Source organism: Dermochelys coriacea, chromosome 11, assembly GCF_009764565.3.
Source record: "Dermochelys coriacea isolate rDerCor1 chromosome 11, rDerCor1.pri.v4, whole genome shotgun sequence".
NCBI lineage: Eukaryota > Metazoa > Chordata > Testudines > Dermochelyidae > Dermochelys > Dermochelys coriacea.
This window is the reverse complement of record NC_050078.2, coordinates 37,316,827-37,323,939: the sequence shown is the minus strand read 5'-3', so window position 1 is coordinate 37,323,939 and position 7,113 is coordinate 37,316,827. Positions and strand designations below refer to the sequence as shown.

General features: G+C 41.1%; 1 protein-coding gene across 8 annotated transcripts in view; it reads left to right on the top strand.

Annotated features, from left to right (window-relative positions):
- The window catches only part of LOC119863438 (sodium channel protein type 1 subunit alpha), a 188,885-nt gene that overhangs the window by 73,267 nt on the left and 108,505 nt on the right, over positions 1–7,113 (top strand). The window lies entirely within an intron of this gene.

The following is a 7,113-nucleotide window of genomic DNA, read 5'->3' as shown; positions in this document are numbered from 1 at the left end:
GCAGAAACAATCAGAAGCCTGCATCCCAAGAAAGGGGAAAAAATTCATAGGCAGGAGTTGTAGACCAAGCTGGATGAGCAAGTATCTCAGAGAGGTGATTAACAAAAAGCAGAAAGCCTATAAGGAGTGGAAGATGAGAGGGATTGGCAAGGAAAGCTACCTTATTGAGGTCAGAACATGTAGGGGGATAAAGTGAGAAAGGCCAAAAGCCATGTAAAGTTGGACCTTGCAAAGGGAATTAAAACCAATAGTAAAAGGTTCTATAGTAATATAAATAAGAAGAAAACAAAGAAAGAAGTGGGACCGCTAAACACTGAGGATGAAGGTCAAGGATAATCTAGGCATGGCCCAATATCTAAACAAATACTTTGCCTCAGTCTTTAATGAGGCTAATGAGGAGCTTAGGGATAATGGTAGGATGACAAATGGGAATGAGGATATGGAGGTAGATATTACCATATCTGAGGTAGAAGCAAAACTGAAACAGCTTAATGGGACTAAATCGGGGGATCCAGATAATCTTCATCCAAAAATATTAAAGGAACTGGCACACGAAATTGCAAGCCCATTATCAAGAATTTTTAATGAATCTGTAAACTCAGGGGCTGTACCGTATGACTGGAGAATTGCTAACATAGTTCCTATTTTTAAGAAAGGAAAAAAAAGTGATCCGGGTAACTACAGGCCTGTTAGTTTGACATCTGTAGTATGCAAAGTCTTGGAAAAAATTTTGAAGGAGAAAGTAGTTAAGGACATTGAGGTGAATGGTAATTGAGACAAAATACAACATGGTTTTACAAAAGGTAGATCATGCCAAACCAACCTGATCACCTTCTTTGAGAAGGTAACAGATTATTTAGACAAAGGAAGCATAGTGGATCTAATTTACCTTGATTTCAGTAAGTCATTTGATATGGTTACACATGGGGAATTATTAGCTAAATTGGAAAGGATGGGGATCAACTTGAAAATTGAAAGGTGGCTAAGGAACTGGTAAAAGGGGAGACTACAATGGGTAACACTGAAAGGTGAACTGTAAGTCTGGAAGGAGGTTACTAGTGGAGTTCCTCGGGGATTGGTTTTGGGACCAATCTTATTTAATCTTTTTATTACTGACCTTGGCACAAAAAGTGGAAATGTGCTAATAAAGTTTGCAGATCACACAAAGCTGGGAGGTATTGCCAATACAAAGAAGAACTGGGATATCATACAGGAAGATCTGGATGACCTTGTAAACTGCAGTAATAGAAATAGGATGAAATTTAAAAGTGAAAAGTGTAAGGTCATGCATTTCAGGATTAATAACAGAAAGTTTTGTTATAAGCTGGGGACGCATAACTTGGAAGTAACAGAGGAGGAGAAGGACCTCGGAGTATTGGTTGATCACAGGATGACTATGAACCGCCAATGTGATATGGCTGTGAAAAAAGCTAATGCTGTCTTGGGATGGCTCAGGCGAGGTATTTCCAGTAGAGATAAGGAGGTGTTAGTACCATTATACAAGGCACTGGTGAGACCTCATCTGGAATATTGTGTGCAGTTCTTGTCTCCCATGTTTAAGAAGGATGAATTCAAATTGGAACAGGTACAGAGAAGGGCTAGTAGGATGATCCGAGAAATGGAAAATCTGTCTTATGAAAGGAGACTCAAGGAGCTTGGCATGTTTAGCCTAACGAAAAGAAGATTGAGGGGAGATATGACTTCTCTCCATAAATATATCAGAGGGATAAATACCAGGGAGGGAGAGGAATTATTTGAGCTCCGTACCAATGTAGACACAAGAACAAATGGATATAAACTGGCCACCAGGAAGTTTAGACTTGAAATTAGACAAAGGTTTCTAACCATCAGAGCCTTCCAAGGGGAGCAGTCTTCCAATAGCTTTCCAAGGGGAGCAGTGGGGGCCAAAGACCTATCTGGCTTCAAGATTAAACTCGATAAGTTTATGGAGGAGATGGTATGATGGGATAACGTGATTTTGGCAATTAATTGATCTTTAACTATTCATGGTAAATAGGTCCAATGGCCTGTGATGGGATGTTAGATGAGGTGGGATCTGAGTTCCTACAGAGAATTCTTTCCTGGTGTCTGGCTGGTGAGTCTTGCCCACAGGCTCAGTGTTTAGTTGATCGCCATATTTGGGGTCGGGAAGGAATTTTCCTCCAGGGCAGATTGGCAGAGGCTCTGGGGTTTTTCGCCTTCCTCTGAAGCATGGGGCACGGGTCACTTGCTGGAGGATTCTCTGCACCTTGAAGTCTTTAATCCATAATTTGAGGACTTCAATAGCACAGACATAGGTTAGGGGTTTGTTACAGGAGTGAGTGGGTGAGATTCTGTGGCCTGCATTGTGCAGGAGGTCAGACTAGATAATCATAATGGTTCCCTCTGACCTTAAAGTCTGTGATTCTATGATTCATTAGAAAAGTCGACTTGCAATCCTGACTCCTGTCAGATGCTATGGAAAAGAGTAAAGGTCATATGGCAAGTTGAAGCAGTTTGTGAAGTACAACAAGAAAAAATTAGTTTGCAATTAGTAGCTAGAACCAGTTCTACTGATTTAGCGCTATGGGCAGGTTTTCCAGTCAGCCATAATTGTAATTAAAACCCAGAGTAGTTCTATGCTCTTTCAATTTGAGACCAAAAGGGCTTCTTACAGCTTTGATCAAATGAGGTCAGTGGATGTTGCCCAGTGGAGATACCCTGTAGTGTGTGAGAATTTCAGGAACAGTTTTGTCCCAACCCAGTTTCTGCAACCCAAGGAAAAGCCATGACACGAATCTGAAGTAGACATCATCTATTTCAGATCACAGCATTACAACCCACTCCCTGTTCTATTTCTAGCATCAGAGAAGCAGGGACAAGCAGACCATGGCTCAGTTTGAAACATATAAATAAGTTCCTAAAGGAGCTTGTCTTCATAGAATACCCATCTTACCATCCCCAATCAATCATTACCATTTGATCTTGCATTACTCCTGGGGCTTCTCTTCAGGATCATGGTAGCTATAATATTGGCTTTAGAGAAGGAAATTAGCTTACCTTGTTTTGGACAATTTTTCTGATCAGGGCTCTGTATAGAAAAATGAAGGAAACACACAGATTAATGTAGTTCCTGGAGTATCTTGGATTCAGGCCAAACACAGATGCACAGTGTTAGAGAAATCAGTCACAGATCTGGGCTGAGGAGTCATATTACCAGGTACAAGATACGGGTCTTATCGCAGAAGAATATTAACTTGAGATGAAGATAGCTGTAATGGAAAACAAGCGATGCCACAAAAACAAAAATCCAATTCTTATTAGAGCAAATTGGGAGTTCTGATCACATACAGAGCTTCAAGGATGCAAAGTTCAGATGATCCAGTAATTCTAGGGGTGCCCTCTGTATCTTACCCTATCTCATCTGTTGGCATGGCAAACTCTAATTGTATAATCTCTTCTCCCACAACTGGTGAATGCAAAGAATCAGAATTTAATTTTCAAGGGATCTTCCTGACACAGTTCAGGAAATGGGTACCAGAAAGAGAGAGCACAGCATCAACCCACTGGAATACAGTGATTCATTGAGGTCTAAGAGAACTGCTCCTTCCATGGAAAACAGGCCAGTTCTGATTGCGACAGTCAAAGTATCTTGATAGCATTTTCATAATCACTAGGGAGAGCATGATCAGCCCTACTCCAGAGAGAAATTCTCCTGTCCTGGATGGAGAAAAGTTTGCTGTCTCTGTCCACCAAGGAGGAGCGGTATACCAAGACTTGCACAGCAGAAGTTGGATTAGCAGAGTGGCCACTACACACAGAAATATCTTACTTGTAAAATCAGTTTGTTGGGCTGATGATTGACCTCTTTGTATCTGGAAACAGTAAATAAAGTGCCCTGTGGCCTCTGTTGTCAGGATCTGGGATGCATGGTAGTGAATGATATCTCACGAAGTTGGGCAAGGTCTATACTATATGACTTCCCATCTTTTCCACTGCTCCACACAATAATACATAAGATAGGAATGAGAGAGCAGCAGTAATGCATTTCTGACTGAAGAGACTGTGGCTTTCAGGCTTGACTAAGCATCTTGAGATACCTGTCTCACTGAGGAGGTCTGCTATTGCAAAATCAACCCTCCACGTGGGAACAGACCAGACTAAAATGAATATTTGGATGACGTGATTATTGCATTCATGGACCTCAAAAGAGAAGCCACCAAATTGAACTCATTCTATTGGCTGCTGCAAAGTCCATAGTTAAACTACCATGTTAAACCATTCCTCCAGAATGGCTTTATTGTGGTCAGAAAAGGGTCAGGTCTCTGTAGTCCAGTGTTATGAACATGTTCAAGAAAAGGAAGCATTGTACAAATCCCCATCTTAAATGCTTTGTACCATCTTGATCACATTCCAAACCCACAAGGTCTCAGAGAACAACATTAGAACCTCATTTTGTTCTTCACAACACTGCCCAGGTTGAACCCCTGCAGAAGGTATTGTTATACCTATCCATGATTAGGTCTTCTGAGGGCTACTATCTCCAATCAGGTGAGAGGGTTTTTTATTTGAAGTGGGGAGCTTTCTCTAATGAAACCCATTATTGTACTGTTAATTCAGAGAGGTAATTCTTACAACTGTCATAGCAGTCGTTCTCAAAATATATTCAAGAAATATTCTTCCTTTGGTTAAGCATCAAAGTCCAGTCCCTAGGCGCACAGAGAATCTCAGGGCAAAGTAATATAGTATCCTATATTAAAATTTGTTAGACACCACATGGCCATCAATATAGAAATTCACAAAATTCTGCATCTTGTTCATCCAAGCTTAGCTACTACGCTTTCCTTTCTTTTGGCAGACGTTTGGGAAGATGGAAGTGATATTTATATATAACGTACCTTGTTTTGGTTGTCCACATTTACAGGCTGATCCTGCTTCATGCTGTGGAGGCATACGGTATGAAAATCCCATTGTAGCAAATCTGTGGACCTTAGCACGAAGAAAAATGGGAGAATTTATTCATCCTTACCTGAAAATTTCTTTTGTTAGAATAATAAGGTCTATAGATCTGGCCCACCCAGGAAACAAATGCATCATCCAGAAGAAAGATGGAAATTGTTGAGGTTTGTTGTCATTAGATGGAATTTACCACACACTGCAGTATGAGACATTATTGTGCTTTTTCCTCAAAGTATATTTAACACAATCTGTAATTAGGAAAGTAGATTTAAATTATCCTGGCAGTGGAAGTTATTTCAGTTGTAAGGAGCTTCAAGGAGCGCGGGATTCCCCTGCTGCCAGTCACTGATCTAATTCTGCCCCCAAACTGCAAGCAAATGGCTGTACCCATTATAGTAGACCTATGAACTTCACTTCACAAGGAAAGGAAATTTTCAGCTAAGCACAGATAATTTTTCCTACTTACAGAGCCATTATGGAAGGTGGAACAGCATTTTAAACTTAGCAGAAAACATTGTTTTGAGGGTTGACATAATATCACAGTCTGACATAAACTGACAAAACAGGCAACAAAGAGTTAAAACTACCTTAACTACACTTAATAGATTTCTTTGTGGGTTAGGTTGCCTAGTGGTTAGCACCCCTAGTATTCCTCCCGGTGAGCTGGTCTTACAGTCCTGGTCCTCCTTTAATCAGAGATATAGTGGGTTGAACAGGTGGTTTGAGTCTCTCCTATAGTGGTAGCAGAGCTGAGGCTCACCCATGCCACCTGGCTCTGACCCAGGACCCTCGGAGGGTCAACAGTGTCTGGCCCTCTAAGGTACCCCCTGAGTTACTCTCCTTGGGTCACTTCCGACCACTGCTTTACTCTCCCCACTTTCAGTCCCAGATAAGGTGAAAAGAAAAGCTAACCAAATCATCAGCTCCAACTGGGCTCAGCATATAGTCTTATTCCCTCAGGGAGGCCTTTCTGGTGCTCTTATCAGGAGCCTTCAGGGTATAGGTCTGTCCTCTGCTCCCTTCCGAGCTGGGTTGCTCCCTTTTCAACCCCTTCTCCGTCTGGAGCATGTTCTGGAGGGGTGAAGTACCTGGGCCCAGGACTGTCCCTTAACCCCTTCCAGTCTAGTATGGGGTTTGTGTACCCCATCATTCAACTACTCTGTCATCAACACACACCAATTGTCCCTAAGTACTGCCATTTATACACAATGTTCTGAAATGTCTTCAATAGCAGGGCAAAATTAGGTGAATTAAAGGTGGAGTGGCTGGCCTTAGTGCTGAATGTAGTGCTCTTATTAATTTCATCCTCTTAGCTTGTCCATGGTTGCTCTGATGTAAAAGTTTTGCAGTGCTCTCATTGTGCCACACACATAAGTTTATATTGACCCATATTGAAGAATAGCTCTTTCCTGGCTGTCTCTGCAGCTTCTCCCCCCAACACTTGTCTCTCTTATCTATCTATCCTTACTGTCCAGCACTCATCTCCTCTCCTGGTCTGGCTGACAAAGATATACTTTCTCACACCAAAGCTTGGCTCCTGCTAGTATATCCAACTATTTCAGTTCGCTGCCATCAGCTGTTCCTCACACAATGTTCTTTGTATCCTTCTCATGCATTTGCGTTTTCCCCCATTGCTTTGGCACCCCCAACCTCCACCCCCAATTCCCCTTTGTCTCAAGCTTCCTATTACCTTCTCCATCTCTGTCTTACTGGGTCATATTTTCCTCACTCTTTTCCCATTGACATTACCCTTTTAACACCATCCCGCCCATACTTGGCTGCATTATATTCTTGCCTTCATCGCAGTTCAGAACATATTCCACAGTGTTTCAAAGTTTTCTCTGCAGTGTTTTAAAATTTTATTTTTAAAAAACAGTTTTGCAAAGGATAGCATTTGAGCTTCCATATAATTTTGCACAGAATAATACAGGACTATAGTCACAACTAAAATTTATATTAACTTAAAATATGCAAATTGATCTGGAGACAAATTCATCCCTCAGGTAATTCCATTAATATAGAGATAAAGCAAGGATTTAGGAAAATAGTGAAAAAAACGGAAAAATTGGATCAAGATAAACAAAATGGGCAGTCATGTTGGGTCTGATGGTTTTTTACTCTTTCTAAATGATCTTTTATTCAAAATATACCACAAAAGACAACATTTTAATATTG